The sequence below is a fragment of the Callithrix jacchus genome, chromosome 15 (assembly GCF_049354715.1).
Source record: "Callithrix jacchus isolate 240 chromosome 15, calJac240_pri, whole genome shotgun sequence".
NCBI classification, from domain to species: domain Eukaryota; kingdom Metazoa; phylum Chordata; class Mammalia; order Primates; family Cebidae; genus Callithrix; species Callithrix jacchus.
In genome coordinates this window covers 69,473,221-69,495,895 of record NC_133516.1, presented here as the reverse complement: position 1 = coordinate 69,495,895, position 22,675 = coordinate 69,473,221, and the positions used below count along the sequence as shown (strand labels likewise).

Below are 22,675 nucleotides of genomic sequence, written 5' to 3'. Positions count from 1 at the left end.
TTTTGTAGAGATGGGGGGGTCTCACTGTGTTTCCCAGGCTAGCCTTGAACTCTTGGGCTCGAATGATCCTCCCGCCTTGGTTTCCCAAAGTGCTGGGACTACAGGTGTGAGCCACCGTGCCCACCCTTCAGATGATTCTTTACTGTATACATGTCTACTTGCAATGGTAGTAGAATAATTTTGAAATCACTGCCCTACATATGGAGTCAGTGATCAGTAATCAAAGACTATATTCAGATGACATTAATATTTTGAGGAATGTACTGATATACCTAGGCCTCTGGGTGGAATTACATAAAAGTCTACTCATTAAACAAAAACAAATGCTATATAACTGTGATTAACTATTAAAAACCCTTAACACACTGAAAGTTGTTCCTCTACCTTTAGAACAAATGGGCAAATGCTAAGGAGGAAAGGGCACTTAAAAACTTATTTATTTTTAAAAGTACCTTCCAGAGCATTTCCTGGGATAATCTTCAATATTTTCTGTATCTATAGTGTAATGTTATTTGCTATTCAAAAATAAAACTAAGACACTAAAAGTTCTTGAATCATCAATTCAGTGCTATCTAAATTCAATTTAAATTTTATTTCACCCTATAATATCTACCAAGACAGAAAAATGGCTTAATATGTTGAGGAAGGATTTCACACAGGCAGAAATGAAAAGGGTTTTGGTTGACTAGGTTAAGCAGAAAATTAAATTTAGTTTTGCCAAGAACAATGTATACATTGTACATTCCAGTTCCTCATCATTTCACATGATTAGATTCTGGCAAAGGAACTGGAAAAAAATGCTTAATTTGACAATCATTCCCCACTACCGGTATAACTATCTCAGCACATATAGTTTCAAATACTATGGATATAATAAGTCCAAATTTATATCTCTGCCTCAGTCCTCTAGTCTGAAAGTCGACACTACGCAGAAATATCTACTTGGTAACTGCATTGAAATATCTCATAGGCAGCTCAAACTCAACAGGTTAAAAACTGCATTCATCATCTATTCCCTAAAACTGATCCTCCTTCCATGAGCCCTATCTTAGTAAATGCCCCACCAATCTCCCAGCTGATCATTGCCAAAAAATAGGAAGTCATAATTTACAGCCCAGATAACCCCATCAAACCAATCACCATGTCCTTTTGATTCTACTTATTAAATGTTTACATTCAGCCACATGTCTTAATCTTTTCCACTTATCAACTGGAATCCAAAGACACTTTCTCTCACATGCACCTTTCTGTAGCTTCCTACCTGGCGTCCTGTCTGCCAGCCTCTCCTCTCCAACCAACCAACCAACTCTGCATACTGCAGCCAGCATGATGCAAATCGGGTTATGTCTCCCCACTATTTAAACTCTATTTTGACTTCTGATTGTCTTAAACCCTGAATAATCTATTTCTTGCTTCTCTCTGGATTCCTTTTCTCCATTTAAATCAGTGACTAAAATCAGCTGTTTCCCACATCAGAGCCTTCACATCTTACTTCCTCCATTGGTTAACACAATTCTTCTTGTAACCCTCTTAAGGTAACTCCAATTCACTCTGCAACTGTCAGCAAAAAAACCACCTCCCCAAACTCTCACACTAGCTTAACTCATCCTATGCAACTGCTCTCATTCTACACAACTCATACTGCCATTTCTTTTCCTCACAGCACTCATCACTTTAGTTAATACTTGTTCATTTTCTGCTTTCCTCACTACCCATAAACTTAATGAAGACAGAATCATTGCAGGATCTTCACACTAATACAACATTGAGTGAAGTTACAGAAGACAAGTTTTAGTGTTCGTTTTACTTGCTGTGTTATCTTGGGCAAGTCACTTACATCTTACTAATGTAAGAAACTAAAGTCTTATTCCAGGAAAATGTCCTTGAATTGTGAGATTTGGGCTTTACAATGTCCTTTTAGATTATTGTTGATATAAAAACAGAGTATTTTAAAATTCTAAAACTCTCAGAGCCCAAGAATATATTTACGGATCTCTAGGAATCTGTGGATCTCAGTTTCGGAAAGAGATGGTCTCTTCAAGGTCTAAAATTTCTCATCATTCGGAGAAAGGGGATTTTATTTTCTGGAATGCTTCACAGTGAATCATACCCTAAATGAGGGCTTGTTAAAATGAGATATGGGAGGGAATACAAGGAATTCCACAGCATCAATGCATCCAGAACAATACTTTCAGTTGAAGAGAGACAGATTCTCAAGTGATTTTAGCAACAGCAAAAAAAGCATTTGACCTTAATTCAAGGTATGTGGCAATGGAAGGCTGACAGCATTTATCTGTGCTCAAATAAAATCATCTTTTTGACTTTGTGGAGAAATATGGGAGAAAATCAATTTAAAAGTGAGAGAACAACAGAAATACAATTTAAAAATGAACAAAAGTCTCGAATAGACATTTCTCCAAAGAACACATATAAATGACCAACAAGCACATGACAAGATGCTTGACATCAGTATTAGTAAAATGCAAATCAAAACCACAATAACACCTCACACCTAATAGGATGGCTATGATATATATATTTTTAAAAAGGTGTAGAGATGTAGAGACATTAGAACCCATATATATTGCTGGTGGGAATGCAGAATGGTGTGGTAGCTGTGAAAAGCAGTTTGGCATTGCTTAAAAAGCAAAACAGAATTACCGTATGAAACAGCATTTCACTCCTAGGTATATACGCAAAAGAAGTGAAAGCAGGGACTAAAACAGATACTTCAACACCAGTGTTTACTGCAACATTACCTGCAGTAGCAAAAGGCAAAAGCAGTCCAAGTATCCATCAATCCAAGTATTCATTTCTCCATCAATGAATGGAGAAACACAATGTGGTATATCCATATAATGGAATATTAGCCATAAAAAGAAATGGCATTCTGATACATACTACGACACGGATGCACCTTGAAGACACTGCACTGAATGAAATAAGCCATATAAAAAAGGACAAATATTTTAAGAGTCCACTTACATGAAATAATTGGAATATGCAAATCCATAGAGACAGAAAGTAGAACAGAGGTAACCATGGCTGTGGAGTGGGTGATGTGGAATTGTTGCTTAATGGGTACAAAGCTTTTGTTTTGGGTGATGAAAAAGCTTTGGAAATAGACAGGGGTGACAGTTGTACAACACTGTGAATGTAATCAATGCCACTGAGCTGTACACTTAAGATGGTTAAAATGGTAAATTTTATGTTAAATATGTTTTATCACAGTTAAAAAAAATGAGAGAATGGGCAAATTGTTTTTACTGGTTGGACATCTAAAACTGCTAACCTGTTAAAGATCTAAGAGAGATATAAAATACATAACATGATTTTCATAGGAAAATTTGTTCTACAATCAAGGATCTCAAGAATTAGCAGTACTAAGTGTACAACTAATCATCTAGTCTACCTGCCCTTTTTAGAATTATAGCGGTCCCACAACTGGTTAATACTTATTAAGCAGTACAAACTTTAATTCTACAGCTCATGTTAATTATTAATCCTCCTTAGTCATGAATGCTAAAAGTCTCAAAGATAATTGATCAACAGTTGAACTACAAATCAAAATATTCTGATTTCCTATTATCCTTCTTATCCTCCTCTAGTGAAGGTTACAATGAGTGATTAAGTGACATCAGAATCAAGGAGAGAAAAGTGAGAGCATTATTACTCTATACAGTAGGTTCTAAGAGCAGAACTTAATACTATTTATGCCATTTTACCTTTCCAGCACACATATTTTGTAAGGCTTTTCAAATGCCATGTAGATACTAAAGAAGTATTCTTATTTGTTCAGTTTGCTTGCTTTGTTTGTGTAACAAAGGACACTCATAAATTTCAACCTGATGAGTGATGCTGATAGAAGCAAGTGCCATTCCTGGCTGAAAAATGCTGGGATTTTTACCACCTCTTTTGTAATGTGAATTTATTTTCTGAAGAACTTTCCTGAACCTAAGTCGACTGTCCTACAGCAGAACAATTGTCACTATTATTCCTTGCTCCTGGAGGACGGATTCTCTACCTCTTCAGACTGTGGGTCTGAAGCCTTTCTCAACAGAGCCAAAAAAGCATCTGTGCCAGCTGCCTCGGTAGTTCTCTGCTGTGGGTCTTCATTCTCTTTTGGTTTGGGCTTCTCATTTTCTTCAAAAAACCTGCCAATTAGACTATGTCTCTTGTTTTTCTCAGGGTGCTTGGAATCAAACTGCTGAGTGGAAAAGACTACTCATAATAAAGATTCTGTTCTTTAGGCTTCTCTTTACTGGACTTCTTACTAAATGCCCAGAGGCCATGAGCTCAAATGATCTCAATATAAAGAAAATGCTTGTTGGCGACCTCATTTGCCAAGGTTCCACTTAAACTGCTAATTTACAGATGGTTTGAAAACTCTTAAGCCCAGAAGATTGGAACCCGAGTGGCGACGCTGCCTGCGGTGAGGCAAACAAAACAGCTAAAATAAACCCAGCAGCAGAATAAAGGGGAAGAAGCAAAATGGGTCAAAACATCCAGTCTCCTCTTTTACCACCTGACTCTTCACTCTACCTCTTGTATTTTTAATTACAAGATAATCTCTTTCAAGGTTAACTCCCAAGTATGTCATAGTAAATTAGTCATTCTTTTAAAATATCCCATGATAACGCAGATTTTGAAAAAATAAACAAATAATTAAAATTGTTAAAACTGAACAAACCTTGAAAGAAGGAAAAAGATTAATCAAAACCTTCCTTAAAGTTCACAGTCTCACAGGATGGCTATGTCACTATCTAGAATCAAAACCCAGGATACCTGTACAGCCTCCACTGAACACTCTGTATTTGAACACCTGGTTGCCATCTATGGCCACACCACCCTGAACATGCCCGATCTGAATACTTGGTTGTCTTGATCAGTATTAATTTCTAGCCAAGAACCAAACAGTCAAGTGTTAAAATCTCCTCTTTTTCTTTGTATCCCATATAAACAAATACTCTAAATCTCTCTCTACCTAGGGAAAGGAAAGATCAAGGATAATCTATGAGCTTGAAGTCTGGTAGTGAAAAAGAGAAAAAGACATCTTTAAATGTCTACTAGCAGCACAGTGTACAACTTTGGCCCTATTTCTTAATCAGAAAGATGAAAAGAATGAGTGACCTCCAAAACAGCACTATGTAAAACTAGTAATATTCTGGAAAGTATATAAAAACATGTATTTGGACAAATGTTCTTGCAGTCAATTTTCTCATTTGAGAACATTAACCAGAGATGTATCTGTTGATTTTATTACAGCTGTAACTTTTCCACTGTATTAAGTATTAAAGTTAAAAGTTGGCTTGCTGTTTCAGTGGTCTGGAAAAAGCATATTGTGTATCACTAACTGCTGTAAATTTAAATCCATTTCCTCTATTTCTCAGCTCATCTTGGCAGAATAATTCTAACTAAAAGTGCAATAAACTGTATAGTCATACTTCAGGGTTTTTACAACTTGATCTACCATATTTGGGGGTATGAGGTGGAGTAGCAATAACTCATAAGGAAGTAAAAGGTATTATGACATTTTGTAACCTTTAGTTAGCCAGAAGACAAGTGAAGTCATGTGTTTAAGATGGGAAGCATTACTAAATTTGGGATGACTTCTTGTGGTTTTCTTTTTCTTACATCAGCATCACTAAATTTATTCAGAAATAGATTTGTGTTCCTAAATTATTTTTCCTCTACAATACAAAACACAATTATTTTTATAAAGGAAATACTATTGGTAACATTTAAACTAATGAATGATGGAAAACTAGAATACTAATTTTTAGGTTACTACAAAAGTTATTTTTGAAAATCCTATGATTTCCACTGACAGTCAATTCACAAGTTTAGTTCCCTTTTTCCAAAAAGTCAACATAGCAACCAAATAGAAAACCAATTTGAGTGATACAAATATAGACAATACAGACAAGTGACTGCCTTTTGCACAATTAACATGTCCCTGAAATGTCATGTAAGAGATTGAGAAAAAAATCAAAGAGGAGAAAAAGAATGGGAAGAGTTCTACACAAAGCCTTTTTTTGTTGTTTTTGAGACAGAGTCTTGCTCTGTCGCCCAGGCTACAGTGCAGTGGCATGATCTCAGCTCACTGCAACCTCCACCTCCCAGGTTCAAACAATTCTCCTGCCTCAGCCTCCCAAGTATCTGGGAATACAGGTGCACACCAACACACTAGCTTGTTTGTTTGTTTGTTTATTTATTTCTGAGATGAAGTCTCTCACTCTTGTCACGCAGGCTGGAGTGCAATGGTATGATCTCGACTCACTGCAATCTCCGCCTCCTGGGTTCCAGTGATTCTCCTGCCTCAGCCTCCCAAGTAGCTGAGATTATAGGCACTCACCACCACACCTGGCTAATGTGTTGTTTAAGCCCTCAGCTTTCAAAAAATTCTTCAGTCAATGCTAATGACACCCAAATCAAAGAGTCTGATTCTAAAATCTGCACTGAGGGCTGATCACCTAACTTCACATCTTCATCAAATCCAAAAATCAAGCTCATCTCTCTTCCTCTCCAAACAGTCTCTCTTCCCAATTTCTTTTACAACCTCCATCTCTCTATCAGCCAAAAATTCATTTTTCACTTTTTAAAATCCCCTTTATTTTTTATTCAGTCATCAAATCGTATAAGCTATCAAAATCTCTCTTTTAGTTGGGCACAGTGGCTCATGCCCATAATCTTGACACTTTGGGAAGCTGAGGTGGGAGGATAGCTTGAGTTCAGGAGTTCAAGACCAGGCTGGCCAACACAGTGAGACTCCATCTCTACAAAAAATTAGCTAGGCATGGTATTATATGCCTGTAGTCCCAGCTACTGGAGAGGCTGAGGCAGGAGGATCACTCGAGTCCGGGAGGTTGAGGTTGCAGTGAGCCAAGATGGCACCACTGCACTCCAGCCTGGGCAAAAGAGTGAGACCCTGTCTCAAAACAACAACAACCAAAACCAAAAAAACCTCTCTTTCACTTGTGCCTTCCAAACACAGCTTTTGTCGTGTCACTTTGCTACCTCCAAATCTTCCCAGACCAATACCTCCCAGACCAAGTCCAAACTCCTCAATCTTTGATATATTTTGATAGCTTGAAATTCTTTCCCCATGATGCTTCTCATGTTTAAAATTTCCAACTTCTTCCTTCTCATGTATCCACATCCTTACTTAAAGGTTCAGCTCAGTGCAACCATCTCATGAAGCAACTGCTGACCATTCCAGTTCTGCATGTGTATCTCCTTCTCTGAACTTTCACTGCATGCTTTTCCTCAATCACATATTGCCTGGCTCTATTATTTAATTCTTCAGTTGTAGGTATTGTCTTTGAAACAAAACCGCAAGCAAGGAATATGTCACAATTCTATTTTGCCTGAAATAGTGCTGCATACATAAGGGTAGTGCAATAACTACTTGTTTAACAAATAACACATACAAATAGGAACAAAAAATGTAAATACCAATAACTAGTCTAGTCTTTCAAGTGACTTAGAAGCCCTGCTTCAAATGCTAAAGAACGCTAGAAGGCCCTAACCAGTCTTCGAACTGAATATTCCTCACCCCTAAATTAAAAGTAGCTAGTAAAGGTAACTATGCATTTTTATGGATTCATTTTCAATATCTGCAACAAAAAGTTTATGCAAAGATCAAATCTACAAAATCATAAATGCATATATCTCATGGAAATTCTTAATTCAATCGCATAGCATGCTTTGCATCACATGTTGGTATATTTTAAAATAATATTTAGTCAAGGTTGCTAATACTACTATGATTAATTAGTAGAAACAAACACATATCTGAAAATGTTCAACGACACTACAATTTTATCACTTGCATAATATTTGCTAGGAATTGTGCTGAAGATGGTCTCTGTTCTTAAGAAGTACACTATACAAAATGTCAAATCAACAATAGTATGAAACTCCATCCATCCCAATCAGAAACTCAGTGCTGTGAGAGGACACTGAGCAGCCTGGTGTGTCTGACCCATAAGACTTGTGGGAGCAGGTGGAGATGATGACCTGAGGAGTTAGGCTGGGCAGACCACAAAGCCTCTTAATGCTCTCTGACAGGGGATAAAATATAACTGTGGACTGGAGGATGATGGCAACGATGGATTGCTGGGTCAAAGAGACAATCTGCAATAACCCAAATGAAGAATAAGGAAAATCTGAACTAAAACAATAATCGATAGAAATAAAATGGTTAGAAAAATTTATAGTAGCAGTGATCAGTAGGTTCCTATAGAGAAAGATTTTGTCTCTCCCTCTACCCCCACCCTACAGCACCTGGCACCCGGGAGTAGAAGTGTACCAAAAAAATTGAATTCTTCTTAGACTCTCATCTGCTGTTGCTATTACTTTTATTCCAAAGTCTGATCCATAGTTACCGCATATATATTAAGAACGTAATTATTCATTAGTGAGACTTTTTGTAACCTCCATGTTTCACTTAGAGGGAAGCAAGATACCCCACCACATGCCAGTCACCACTCATCCCAGGCCAGCTGATCTTTAGGACATAAACTTAAAGGAAGTGAGTCCACACCATCGGACACAGAGGCCACACATTTTAAGAGTGACTGCTGTCATTAAGCACAAGGCCAGCTTTTCCTGGTAAATATGTGGTAGGGTATTGATGTGGGCCTCTAACATCTGACACTTTTCATGTGGGTGTATAACATAAAAGAGAAAACTGAACTAATTAACATGATGAAGGAGCTTAATGCTTTTCCCAAACAAAAATATTAAAAAGGTACTGAATCACTGCAGAAATTCTTTGAACTCACATCACGTAGAGTAATTTATGTTTCATTTCTTTACTTTTTCCTTTTCTTTTCTTTTTTAGAGACAGGGTCTCACTCTGTCCCTTGGGCTAGAGTGCAGTGGTGCAATCATGGCTCACTGCAGCCTCGACCTCCTGGACTCAAGTGATCCTTCTGCTTCAGTCACCTGAGTAGCTGGGATTACTGGTGGATGCCACCAAGCTTGGCTAATTTTTTAATTTTAATTTGAATTTTTGCAGAGACAGGATCTCACTATGTTGCTTAGGCTGGTCTCCAACTCTTAGCCTCAAGTCATCCTCCCACCTGGGTCTCCCAAACTGCTGGGATTACAGGTGTGACTCACCCACTGTGCCTGGCCTATATTTCTTATGGTAATATATTATTGTGGGGTCTGAAATGGAAATAAATAAATGCAGAAATATGTAAGTAATTTCAACAAATGGTTCATGCTACAGATCAGTTTCTAGCAGGTGGGGCACCCAGGTATGTACCTATTAATCTTAAATTAATGATAACACATTATTACCAGCAAGGAAATAAATACCAGTATCTATGCGGCATAAGGGAGCAGCTTCCACTTACATCCCATTCCTTGAAGAATGACTTTAATTTGGCCAGTGAGTGGGGTACTGATTAGCGTGTACTGGTGACTACTTGACCTCTATTTTTATTTATTCATTTGGAAAAGATGAAAAAGTGAAGGCAACTATTACAAGTAACACCATAAACATATGTTGTAAATTATTTCTAAGCCCTTTATATATTTGATTTTCCCTTGATCCTTAACATAAGGATTTCTTACTAAACAGAAAGGAAATTTAAATGATAGCCAATGAATAGAAGGGAAAAGACAGTAACTCGGCGTCCTGGCTCTCAAAGCAGTGAATTTCCCTGGAATGACGCAGTTAAGGTTCTTCCAAAGTGTACCTAACAGGTCAGTTTAAAAAAAGAGGTAAAAATTGAGTATTAAACATCTCTATAGTAATAGAAAAAATCATTTTCATTGCATGTAATTATCAAAATACTTCATGAGTAATATACTTTATATTTTCAGTGAAAGTGAAAAGAAAGATTTTGTAGTTTATTAGTTATGCCAGATTTCTCTGGGCATTCATAATAGATTGCTTAAAAAATTAGGTATTGTCAATTTTATTTATACTTTAGTGGTTAAAAGTACTTCAATTTTACAACATTATCTGGAAGAAGTTCAATAATAGATTTTTAATACTCCTACAAAATGATTGTAATGCTCCATGGGAATTTAGATTTGCACAAGTTATTAGGATGTGACCTTTCCCTTAGATTTCTTATTTTAGGATCAACTTAACATGGTATTTCCCCAGTGGGAACTGCTGTACTTCCTTCGCAGATAAGAAAAATAGCAATCACAAATTATAGTGAACAAACTTAGGGAAACATACATTTCTGTGAGGCAGACAAAACTGAAATCTTACAAGAAGAATACACTACATATTCCTTGGGCTTGAGAGGAAAGCCATGTGGCTTGTTAACAAAAGAAAACAAAAGTCATGCCATTATGGTATTTCCCTGAAATTTATACCTAATTGTTTCTTGTCCCAGCCACCAAGTCTTATGACTTTTAAAGATTATTAAAGATGTTTACGTCACTAAATTTCCTATGTCCTGCCTAGTGGGAGTATAAAAGGTTAAAAATATCTAACTTTTAATAATTTAAATTATTTCAGATCACAGGATCTGGACTGAAGAACAAGAAGTCACGAGCTTAAAGAAAAAAAAAACAAGAACAGTATGAAAGAAAACACAGTTGTTTTCCTTTTGCCCAATGGAATAGTAGCTTCCAATTATTGAGCACTTACTACGTAACACTGTGGTAGAATTTGTATGCATTATTTGTGAAACACAAGTTATTGGAGGTACCCAAAGAACCAAGTATGCCATAACTCAGACTGCAGAGCTCATAATTGGCTTTATTTATTTATTCGAGGCAAAGGAAACTGGGGAAGGAGACCCTGAACTCCCAAACAGAAAGTTGAGAATAAAAAGGAGAGAATGTTACCCATAATCTTTTTCCTCTTTATTTTAATACATTGTAAACATATAGTTTTGTATCTTAAAATTCTTATATCTTTATTTTAAATTTATTTCTCAAATATTCAAACCATAATTTAAAATATTTGGTTTAAAAAATATATTTTTAAAAAACTGATTTGAACTCATCTCTATGGAAGTCCTACTTTGTTAAATCTGCATTTTCAAAAGTATTCATTTCTTCCTAATAACTAGCAACTTGGAGTTAAAGGTCAAAAGAGACCCACAGCATGGTCTTTACATTTTATTTAAATCTGACATAGCCTCAGGAAATAATCTCTAACTTCTTTGCTATTAAGCTGTTTTTTTTTTTAAAAAAACAAAAAACACAAACAAAAAGCAAAAAACACCATTTGGGAGCCAAAGGCAGGAGGATTGCTTGAGGCCAAGAGTTTGAGACCAGTCTGGGCAACAAAGCAAGGCCTAGTCTCTGAAAATAATGTAACAATTAGCCAGATGTGGTGGTGTGTGCCTGTAGTACCAGCTACTCAGGTGGCTGATGCAAGAGGGTCACTCGAGTCCAGGAATTTGAAGTCGCAGTGAGCTATGATCACACTGCGGCACTTCAGCCCAAGCAAAAGAGGGAGGCCCTGCCTCTAAAGAATAAAAATAAAAATAAACCATTCACATCGTTCTAATCTCTAAATAACTGTTGAAGCTCTTCACTCTCCACCCTCCCGCCACTATCATACACACAAAGTCTTAAGTAAATGATAATTCATTTAAATTAACAGAAATCATTTAAATGCATTTCCAAAATATATTGGTATTTTGTATGTTTTCTTCATTTGCTATTAATACATCCTCCAAGCAATTTGAAATGTCATAAAATTAATAATACAAGAGTAATATAATTAATTGCTCAAACACTTTAACACAGAAATTTCTCTCTTGGCAATTTATAGCAAGAAAATAATTTTTTAAACTGAGTGAAATATGTACATAAAGATATTCATGGTATGTAATGGTATAAGAATAAAACATAATTATATAATAAAAAACCAGAAGCCACCTAAAAACTGACTCGGTAAATTATGTGCTATCGCTAAGATTATGTTGCCATTATGAAAAACCCAAAAGCCAGGTAGAAATGAAAAATTTATAGGACCTAACAGTGAAAGAGGCTGAGAGCCAAGTGATACATATACAGTAACTGTCTGTAAATAAAAACGTATACATGTGAACAAAACTGGAAGAAACTACAGAAGAATAGTTTGTGTGGTTGTGATCTTTTTATTTTAAAAAATATTCCACAGGTTTTTAGTAATAAAAATGAAAATAAATCAACAAAAATGAAACAAACCCAAAGGCCAAAATTCAAAAGCACAAGTAATTTGTCTTAGTTACTAATTGTATTTCCACCCACCTTTAAGGTTGGGGCAGTAAGCACTGCCTATGTTTCAACACTCAAGCCCTGATTTCATAGCATTTCATATAGATAGGCAGAGAGTTTATTTACAGAGGGCAGGACTGAACTTTGCATGTGAGCACATACAGAAAATGATAAAGATCGTTGTGTCCTATTAGTAATTTACAGAATTGTGATTTGCTCCACCCAGTACACCTATAATTGAATTCCTCAGTCATAAAATCATTGAGACCAAACAAGTTCAGATATCTTTTATCTAAACCCTTTTTCTCCCTCACCATCAGTTAGCATATTTCTTATGGGGCTTTTCTTCTTTTTATAGATTCCTTTGTCTTAGTTATAAATTAACCCCACCAGCAACTCTCCCAGCCACCCAGCTCTACTGTTTCCTGTGTACCAGATTTTTTTTAATCTCACAATTTATGGTATACAGGCCATTTAAACTGCCAGTTGGTAAATGATATCCAGGAACCGTCTTTAGATTTTCTTTTTTTAAAGGTTCCTAAGGATTCATGGCCCTCTAAGCAGAGATTCTCCTTAGAGCTGGACACCCTGGCAAAGAAGTGGAATATAACTGCTGAAGACTTGTTACTTCTTTTTTAGTTTTAAAAACTGTAATAAAAAATATATAAAATTAACCATTTTAACCATTTTTAAGTGTGCATTCAATGGCATTAAGTACATTCAAAATGTTTGTAACCATTTTCCAGTACTTTTTCATCTTGCAAAACTGAAACTATCCCCATAAAACACTAACTCCCCATTCCCTTCCGGTGCCCCAGCCCCTGGTAACCACCATTCTACTTTCTGTCTCTATGAAATTTGACTACTTTAGGTGCAACTTCTGTTATTTCTTGTTTCACCTAAAAAATGTGAACTAGTGTAGTTTGCTAAATTAGTTGAACATACACAAGAGTTACCGGCAAATAAATTCAGGGTCAAATTCCAAATACTTCACATTTCATTTTTCATGCCAAAATGCTTGAATTTAGACCACTCATTTTCAGATGCCAAAGGACGTACCTGCCCTTAACTTTGTCTTTTAAGAGTTTGCTCTTTTGATTTTAAAAGGCTTTATGCTTTTCCAAAGTTAAACTGATTTTCCAGCAACTTAATGCTGTCATTGATTTCCTTTAAGAATGAAAGATCCCTTAGTACTACTTGTATTTACTGAATTCCAAGACATTTTGCCTAGAAACAATATGGTCTTCTTCTCTCCTCTCCCATTCAAACAAATATAACACTACGAATTCTAAATTCTTGTTCAAATCCTGTCTTGGGTAATGATGATTTGTGGATCAGGAGATTTTTTTCAAAGTATTTCGTGAAATACTTTGACAGTTCTGGTTTGAACATTCAAATCAGACCCTCACTGTCACCAAGAAAAAACACTGCTAAGATGTGGTTCCCGAGGAGGCAGAGTTTTGTGAAGTTACTCCGACTCACAGGTTTCTAAAGGGCTATAAGCAACTGGCTAAAGCACTAAGTACACTAAATAGAGGTAGAGGTAGGGATGGGAGTATGTATGAAAAGGATTATAAAACAGCTCAAGAAACAGTCTCAATGAAAAGAATGCCCCTGATTTGCAAATGCAGAAACTTACTCTACAAATTAGCAAAAATCTAATGAGAGTGATTTACTGACTCCACTGTGACCTGTAAAAAAAACTTCTTAACCACTTTGGGAGGCCGAGGTGGGTGGATCACGAGGTCAAGAGATTGAGACCATCCTGGTCAGCATGGTGAAACCCCGTTTCTACTAAAACGACAAAAAATTAGCTGGGCATGGTGGCATGTGCCTGTAATCCCAGCTACTCAGGAGGCTGAGGCAGAGATTGCAGTGAGCTGAGATCGCGCCATTGCACTCCAGCCTGGGTAAGAAGAGTGAAACTTCATCTCAAAAAAAAACAAAAAACAAAAAAAAAAAACCTTCTTAACTTGATAGAGTTCCTTTGTACCCTTTAGGCAGCTACCCCCACAGTTACCACAGTGCAGTCCCAGTACAATTATCAATGCTGATACACTAAAACCAAGACACAGCATCCACTTGAGTTCCAGCAACAGATGAATGGATAAAGAAAACGTGGTTCACATACATAATGGAATATGATTCAGTCATAAAACTGAATGAAATCCTGTCATTGATGGCAACATGGATGAGCTTGGTGGATATTAGGTGAAGTGAAATAAGCCAGAAAGATACCAAATACTCACATGCGGGTTTAAAAAGTTAATCTCATAGAAGTGGACAGTAGAATAGGGGCTACTAGAGGCTGGGAAGGGCTGGGGATAGCCAGAGATTGGTTACCAGATACAAAATTATAAGTAGATACAAGGAACAGTTCTAATGTTCTATAGCATGGTGGGGTGAATATCATTAACAACAACCTATTGTCTATTTCCCAACAGCAAGAAGAACAGATTTTAAATGTTACCAGCAGAAAAAAATGGTAAGTGTTTGAGGTGATGGGTATGCTAATTATCTTGATTTGATCATTACACATTGTATGCATGTATGGAAATATCAGACTGTACCACACAAATATGTACAATTATGTGTTAATTAAAAATAATAATAAAAGCAAAAAAAGATATAATATATTGAGAATGGCACAATACTATAAACTATTTGGATTTCACCAGTTTTCCTACTAATGTCCTTTTTCAGCTCTAAGATCCAATCCAGGATCCCACATTGCCTTCAGTTGTCATGCAATATTCTCCCCCAAATCTGTGGTGGTTCATTAGTAAAGATGTGCCTTTTATGCCTCTACACTGTTGAACGGTGAGGGTCAGATATTTTGGAGAATGTGTCTGTATTCAGGTTAAAGCTTTCTCATAGTCAAATGAGATTAGGAACATTTGGGAAGAATACCAAAGGCATGATGTATTCTTTTCAGGACATCCTATCAGAGGCATATGAGATCACTACATCTTATTATTCTTGATATTGTCCTTGCTCATGTGGTTAAAGGTGGTGTCTGTCAAGATTCTTCACTGTAAAGTTAGCATTTTTTCCTTTTGTAATCAATAAGTATTGGGGCAGATACTTTGAGGTTATGTAAATATTTTGTTTCACCTTAAACTTTCACTCACACCCTGTTGCTCAGGTTGGAGTGCAGTGGCACAATCTCAGCTCACTGCAACCTCCATCTCTTGGGTTCAAGTGATTCTCATGCCTTAGCCTCCTGAGTATCTGGGATTATGGGCACCTGCCATCACACCTAGCTAATTTTTGTATTTTTAATAGAGATGGGGTTTCATCATGTTGGCCAGGCTGATCTTGAACTCCTGACCTCAAATGATCCACCCATCTCAGCCTCCCAAAGTGCTAAGATTACAGGCATGAACCACCACACCTGGCCCACTCACTAATTTTAGTATTTATCAGTGGAAGCTGCATGCACCAATTATTGCTGTGGCTTTGTGACAACAATTTTCTATTTCCCCCATTCCTTTTACATTTATTAAAGTCTTTTACAAGGAGGAGTTCTTCTCCCCCCATTTATTTATTTATTCAGTCATTTATTCATATCAACCTGGATTCATGTATATATTTTATTTATAAATAAGACTACAATTTGATACTATATGTAGTTATTTTATTGATCAAATTGTTCCAGCTTTGGACATTGGGAACTCTTTTAGGTTGACTCTTCTGAACACATCCTTACTTTCTGGCCCCACAACATCCTCCATGCTCAGCTTGTATTTTCCGTGCCCCAACCTTAGAATTAACCCTTCTCCAAAGAGCTCTGGTTTTCTTTAAGGAAAAATGGTACAGATTGAGTATCTCTTATCCAGAATGTTTGGGACCAGAAATACCTTGGATTTTGCATTTTTTCAGATTTTGGAATATTTGCTTAACACTTACTTGCTGAGCATCCAAAATCCAAAATGCTCCAAGGAATATTTTCTTTGAACATCAGCTATATGCCCAAAAAGTTTTGAATCTGGAAGCATTTCAGATTCAGATTTTCAGATTTGGGATTCTCAGCCTATATTTGGAAACCACAATATCATTTGCTACTCGAGGGTCACTGCTTCTAGGCCCTCTTAGCAGACAGAGATAGCAAACATATGTATGTATAATAACCCATGTATATACACTCTATATTAATTTCTTTTTCTTTTTTTTTTAATTTTTTATTGCATTTTAGGTTTTGGGGTACATAAGCAGAACATGCAAGACAGTTGCGTAGGTACACACATGGCAGTGTGTTTTGCTTCCTTTCTCCCCTTCACCCACATTTGGCATTTCTCCCCAGGCTGTCCCTCCCCACCTCCCCCTCCCACTGGTCCTCCCCTTTTCCCCCCAATAGACCCCAGTGTTTAGTTAATTTCTTTTTCTAACTGATAATTCTTTATTCAATGTTGTGGATTTCATTTATCTGCAGATTTCAGGAAAATGAGATGTTCTGTGATAGCTCATGATTTATCAAAATCTATAGTCCTAAAACTACATTAAAGTCTTAAAGTGATATGTCTCCTTTTCCTTTCCAAAAAAGTTAGGGACTAAGAACTGCCTTAGAACCCTATAATTAGGCCTCAGAAGAATAAATTCTGCATGGTGGATATCCCAAAATTTTGGAAGCCCCTGGAGCCCCTGAAATCCTACCCCAATCTAGTCAGTCCCAGGAAGGAAGTAGCTTTAATACTGGGTACCAGCTATAACTTAGCGATTCTCCTTCCTAGAATGGAGCACATTTGGCTTATAAGAAGCTAATTTCTCATTTGTGACCACAGATTATGACTGCATGGCCAATAGGGAACCAGGAAAGAGATCTTAATTTTTATCTCAGTTTAATTAAAAGTATCATAAGAATTGAAAATAATGTAATTGTTACTTAAGTAGAAAAATTAAGAGGAACGTAAAAGACTTTAATTAGAGTTTCATTTTTAAGGATTTGAGTTATTTCTCAACTTCTAGGTCCTTTTGCTATCATACCTTTGTTTTGTGTTAGACAAACATGTTACACTGCATACTCCAACTAATTGGGAAATTATCTAGCAGAAAGTATAATAGTCAAAAATAAAAACTCTAGCAAATTTTACAATAAAATACTATGTGTAATTTGCATATTCTTTAAAAGGGATACTTTTCAATATAAACTCAGTATAAATTCTGATTTTACTTACCGTTAAAGGCTGTCTATTGTTTGAGAAAATGGCCTTCTTGTTGTATATTTGTGGTTTAGTGTTGGCTTCTTTCAAATCTGAACAATTAAAAAGAAAGATTTTCAATATACACAGATGCTCAGATTGTGTACACATGTATACAACCTAGGCTGCCAAATGTATATGCATAAATACATTTGCTTTCTCTATTGGATTTCATTCTGAACGTTTGCTTTCCCTGAGCTACAATGCTTTATATTCTCGAGAAGTAACTAACAAACCACAAAATGATTCATCATAAATCATACAGGGCTGGAGAACCTTTTAAAAATTATTTCATAAAAGAGACATGTATTAGATTCACTTTACCTACTTTCCTATTTCCGTCACTAACATGAACTAAGCCCCTTTTCATCTTTTATGTCACATGAATGATGATACCTCCATTACTGTGCAGACTTAAGAAAAATTAGACCTTAAAAGGATTAATAACCTCGAAGGTTAATGTGTGATAACTTATACACGGCAAAAACAATCCTTAATAAAATATAACTTCATTCTAGATGACACATGGTTATTTAGCCTAAAATGACAGTACAGATGTGTGCCTCAACCATGTAGGCAAGGCAAATGCAGTGTAACACTTACGAAGCAGACCTTTCAGATGAGCAAGAGAACAGATTGCCTAAGTAAAAGGGCCCAGGGTCTTAGGATTCACAACCTTATCTCTTATGAAAGGCTTAAGAATCCTAGAATAGCTGTATTTTCCATCAAGACAAAATAGCATCTAGTGCCAAAAGCCTTATCATCAGGGCCTAAATAGTGCCAACATCAAGACTCAACATTCTGCATGCATAGTCTAACCTACATGAAACTCTACAGTATTTTCTCTTTTAATTATGTATCTTTTAATTTATAATTTACAAAAACTATTTTATTACTTAACACATGGCATAAAAGTAGTAGACCATGAAGATAAAATGTTCTCCCATGTTGTTAACTCTAGCAGGAAAGAATATAAATTATAGCCAATCTATTTTGCTTGTTTGTTTATTTCTCCGGCATTGTTTAGTACTTCTATCTGGAAAATGAAAGAAAACATTTTCACTTTGGAAGGCCGAGGCAGGCAGATTGCTTGAGCCCAGGAGTTTGAGACCAGCCTGAGCACCACAGCAAAAAAATGTCTCTACAAAAAATAGAAAAAGCAGCTGGGCATGGTGGTGTGTACCTGTAGTCCCAGCTACTCAAGGGGCTGACACGCAGGAGGATGTCTTGAGCCCAGGAGTTTAAGGTTGCACTGAGCTATGATCACACCACTGTACTCCAGCCTAGGGAACAGAGCAAGACCCTGTCTCAAAAACAAAACAAAAACAAAAACTTTTAAATACAGGCTCAGTATCAAAAATAAAGCAACAATTTTCTTTTCAGAATTGGACATGCTCTTCTTTAGAAAGAGCTAATGTGTCAGTGTGTTATGCCCACGTTTTATGTTTTCAGGCTGTGACTACTGACCTGTATCATAATAATATATATAAACACACTCTAATTTGTTATTCAGAAATGAAAGGAGCACCCACAGTGAAACTGCTCATGCATGACAGGTAGAAAACATGAGAGATGAGAAACAACTATGTAATCTATGACAGATTACTGCTTGGAATTTTTGCCGTTGTTGTTGTTTTTTTTTTGAGACAAAGTTGCGCTCTTCTTACCCAGGCTGGAGTGCAATGGTGTGATCTCAGCTCACCGCAACCTCTGCCTCCAGGGTTCAGGCAATTATCCTGCCTCAGCCTCCTGAGTAGCTGGGATTACAGGCACGCGCCACCATGCCCAGCTAATGTTTTGTAGTTTTAGTAGAGACGGGGTTTCGCCTTGTTGACTAGGATGGTCTCGATCTCTTGACCTCGTGATCCACCTGCCTCGGCCTCCCAAAGTGCTGGAATTACAGGCCTGAGCCACTGCGCCCGGCCCAGAATTTTTGTTTGTTTGTTTGTTTTTACATTTAAGGCAACTATTAAAAAGGGCTCAAATATGTGGAAAAAAAAAAAAAAAAAAGGAAAGATTTTAATCTAAAAAAAACTGAACAAAATCTGTAGGTAAAAAATTAAAGAATGTTGATTTCCAGGTTAAGTTGCACCAGCTTTCCTCAATACTTGTGACAATTTCCCTTTGAAATATATATGTATTCCTTCAGAAGTAGATGGGTAAAAAGTAACGATTTCTAGAAACTGCTATCTATTCCTAGCTGTAGTCCCAAGTGTTGGATTAACAGAAAACTTGGCTGGTTGTCACTACTCTCAGAGTCAGACAGATTTAGGTAACCTTTCCCCAAGGCCCCTCCTGCCACTAGTCCTCTCCCTTCTGAACCCATTCAGAATTGCAGTGTATCTTAGAAGGAATTTTCTCCAGACATGAAACACAGTAGGGCAGAGACAAGATCCATTGGGGGAGCTGATATCAAGAATTGCAATTTTTTCACCTCTGCAATCTGATCAAATAACTCAAAACTGGTTTATATTCATTAGATTATAAACACCCTACCCATCCCTAGAAGCCAGAGAACTGGGCTGTGAAGACAGCAGACAACTGCCTTATACTTCAACACAGCCCACATTAGATAGGGGCTGTTCATCTCTACTCACACAATGTTTACAACTGGGATAGGATTTTTACCAGAACCTAAGCAAATAATAAGGCAGGCCAAGGGCAGTTTACTCAGACTAACTTGTCTGAAATAAAATAAATGGTGAAGTTGACTTAAGATATAGAAAAATAATTGGCAATAGAAATAATTGAAAACTATTTCAATTACAAAGAATTACTTTCCCAAAAAGCTATTAGTTTTATAGATGATTTTTTAAAGCTTTCAAGGAAGAGATAATTTTCTTACTATATAAACTGTTTCTGAGTAGGAAAAAATATAGTAACATAATAAACTTTTCTACAGTAGTATAACACTGATATTAAAACCTAAAAACAGAGAAAAATATCAGTCCCACTTATCAATATTGATTTTAAATAAAATGCTAATTAACAAATTAAATCCTCTATTAAAATAATGAACCACCATAATCAAGTTATATTTATATCAGAAAGGCAAAGAAGATTTAATATTTGAAAGTCTATTAAAACGTCTCACAGCACTAGGTCAAAAAACTATAGGATTACTACAAAAATGACATAAAAGTACTCAGTAAAATTCAACAGCCATTCTTGACAAAATTTCTTTTAAAAAGTATGAAACTTAAGAACAAAAATATTAATCTCAAACTTTATAATCAGTATCATCTTAATTGTGAAATACTAGAGCAGCATTTCCCAAAACTTATTCTATACATAACTTGTTTCCTAAGATTTTTCAACAGAAAAGGTTCTACCATAAAATAAATTTGCATATGGTCTTCATTTCTGGAGACTAATAAAGTACATTAGCATTGTATGGACTCCGTAAACCTTGTAATTTAAAAAACAAAGCCACCATCAACAATAACAATCTGCTTCTCGATGGTTCTCAAACTTACCTGAACACGTGTTTTTGGCTTTTTATTATTTCACTCCTCAACCCACTTTACTGTGGTTTTTGGCACCTACTTCCTTTCTACTGAAACTCAAGTACCTGTCATCTCCTTCCTGCTAAATCCAAGACTTTTCTTGACTTCAATTCTATTTTTCCAGTGGCATGCCAGTAAATATTTAACTGGCCCTCCCTACAGAGAAAAATGCCCTGATTTGTAATGTTTGCCAATTTTTGTGGTGTAAATACTCCCACCATGATTGATATAAAAGTAGCACAAATATTACAGTCTATTTCCAGTACTCAGTGGGCATGAATCATCTCAGCAATGCAAAATAATTAGGAAGTGGTGTGGTTTGTGTATTTCGTACTTTTATTTTGAATGTAACTTGTGTTTAACTGTATCCAATTTAAGTTTCAATAATAGCTGTGCGTAACAATTGGCTCAATAAAATTCTGCAAATCTAACAACATGGCTCCAGCACACCATGATCTCTGCCTCTGCAGCATTTGATATCTTGCCCATCCTTCACTATTGAATCTGTCTCTTCTCTTAGCTCCTTGAGATCTGTTTTTCTCCTTTTTTTTTTGAGACAGGATGTTGCTGTCACCCAGGCTGGAGTGCAATGCTGTGATCACAGTTCACTGTAGACAGAACATCCCAGGCTCAAGTGATCCTCTCACCTCAGCCTCCCAAGTAGCTGGGACTACATGTGCACACCACCACACCCAGCTAATTTCTCATTTTTTATAGACAAGATCTCCCTATGTTGTCCAGGCTGATCTCTAACCTGCCTTGGCCTCCCAAAGTGCTGGGATTACAGGTGTGAGTCACTGCACCTGGCCTCCTAACTCTTATCCTACCATATGACGACAATTTTAGTCACTTTTCCTGATACCCCTTCTTTCTATTTTGTGTTCTCTAAGTTTCTTCTTGGCCTTCATCTCTTCTTTATATTCTTGTCCTCAGCACTCCGACTCATAAACACATCTGCTTGCTTATAGCTCCCAAACCTATCTCTAAACACAACTCCTCTCTTGAGAGTTCCAAAGGAAGCACAATTCAACACCCAATTGGACAACTCCTCACTCTCTTTAAAAGAAATTCTATTCTTTACTGGGATCTTTCAAAGTACATTAAAGAAGATTCAATTTATAACGGCAAAGCAACCCTTCTCATATACCCCTTCCCTTTAATTTCCCCTTAATTCCCTTTAATTTCTTTAATTTACAAGAACACAAGCTGATGTGCAGTGAATTAACACAACTAGGGGGTTTAAATTTAATCCACATTTAAACTCTTAATAACTAAGAGTTTAAACATAATCCACAGTGTTACATGTGAATATGGTTGCACTTGTATAGGTCTAATTGTTACATGTGGAGCACTGGTGGTGGTGATGGGATTTGGACATCTCATTCCCTGGAAAGTCAAATACTTGCAAAGTAGGCTCTTGTGCAATGACAGGGTGGCTATGTTCAGACTGCCTGGTTTCAAATCCTAGTTTTTATCACCTGGCAGGTTATTTTTACCTCTCTGTTCCTGTTTATTGATCTGACTTTTTTTTTTTTTTAACTGAGACAGAGTCCCCGGGCTGAAGTGCAGTGGTGTGAACTCAGCTCACTGCAACCTCTGCCTCACAGGTTCAAGCGATTCTTCTGCCTCAGCCTCCCAAATAGCTGGGATTACAGGCACCCACCACCATGTCCAGCTAATTTTCTGTATTTTTAGTAGAGATAGAGTTTCACCATGTTGGCCAGGCTGGTCTCAATCTCCTGGCCTAGTGATCCACCTGCCTTGCCTCCCATAGTGCTGGGATCA

At 36.7% G+C, this 22,675-nt stretch overlaps 1 protein-coding gene across 5 annotated transcripts in view; it reads right to left on the bottom strand.

Moving 5' to 3' along the window:
* PPARG (peroxisome proliferator activated receptor gamma) overlaps positions 1-22,675 on the bottom strand; it is a 143,530-nt gene that overhangs the window by 102,392 nt on the left and 18,463 nt on the right. For 4 of the 5 annotated variants that reach the window (XM_078351668.1, XM_002758641.4, XM_054245945.2 and 1 more), the window contains exon 2: positions 17,361-17,437. The exons of the other annotated variant lie outside the window; for it this stretch is intronic. The gene's annotated coding sequence lies outside the window, so the exon portion shown is untranslated. The remainder of the gene's footprint in view (positions 1-17,360; positions 17,438-22,675) is intronic. 5 annotated transcript variants of the gene reach the window in all.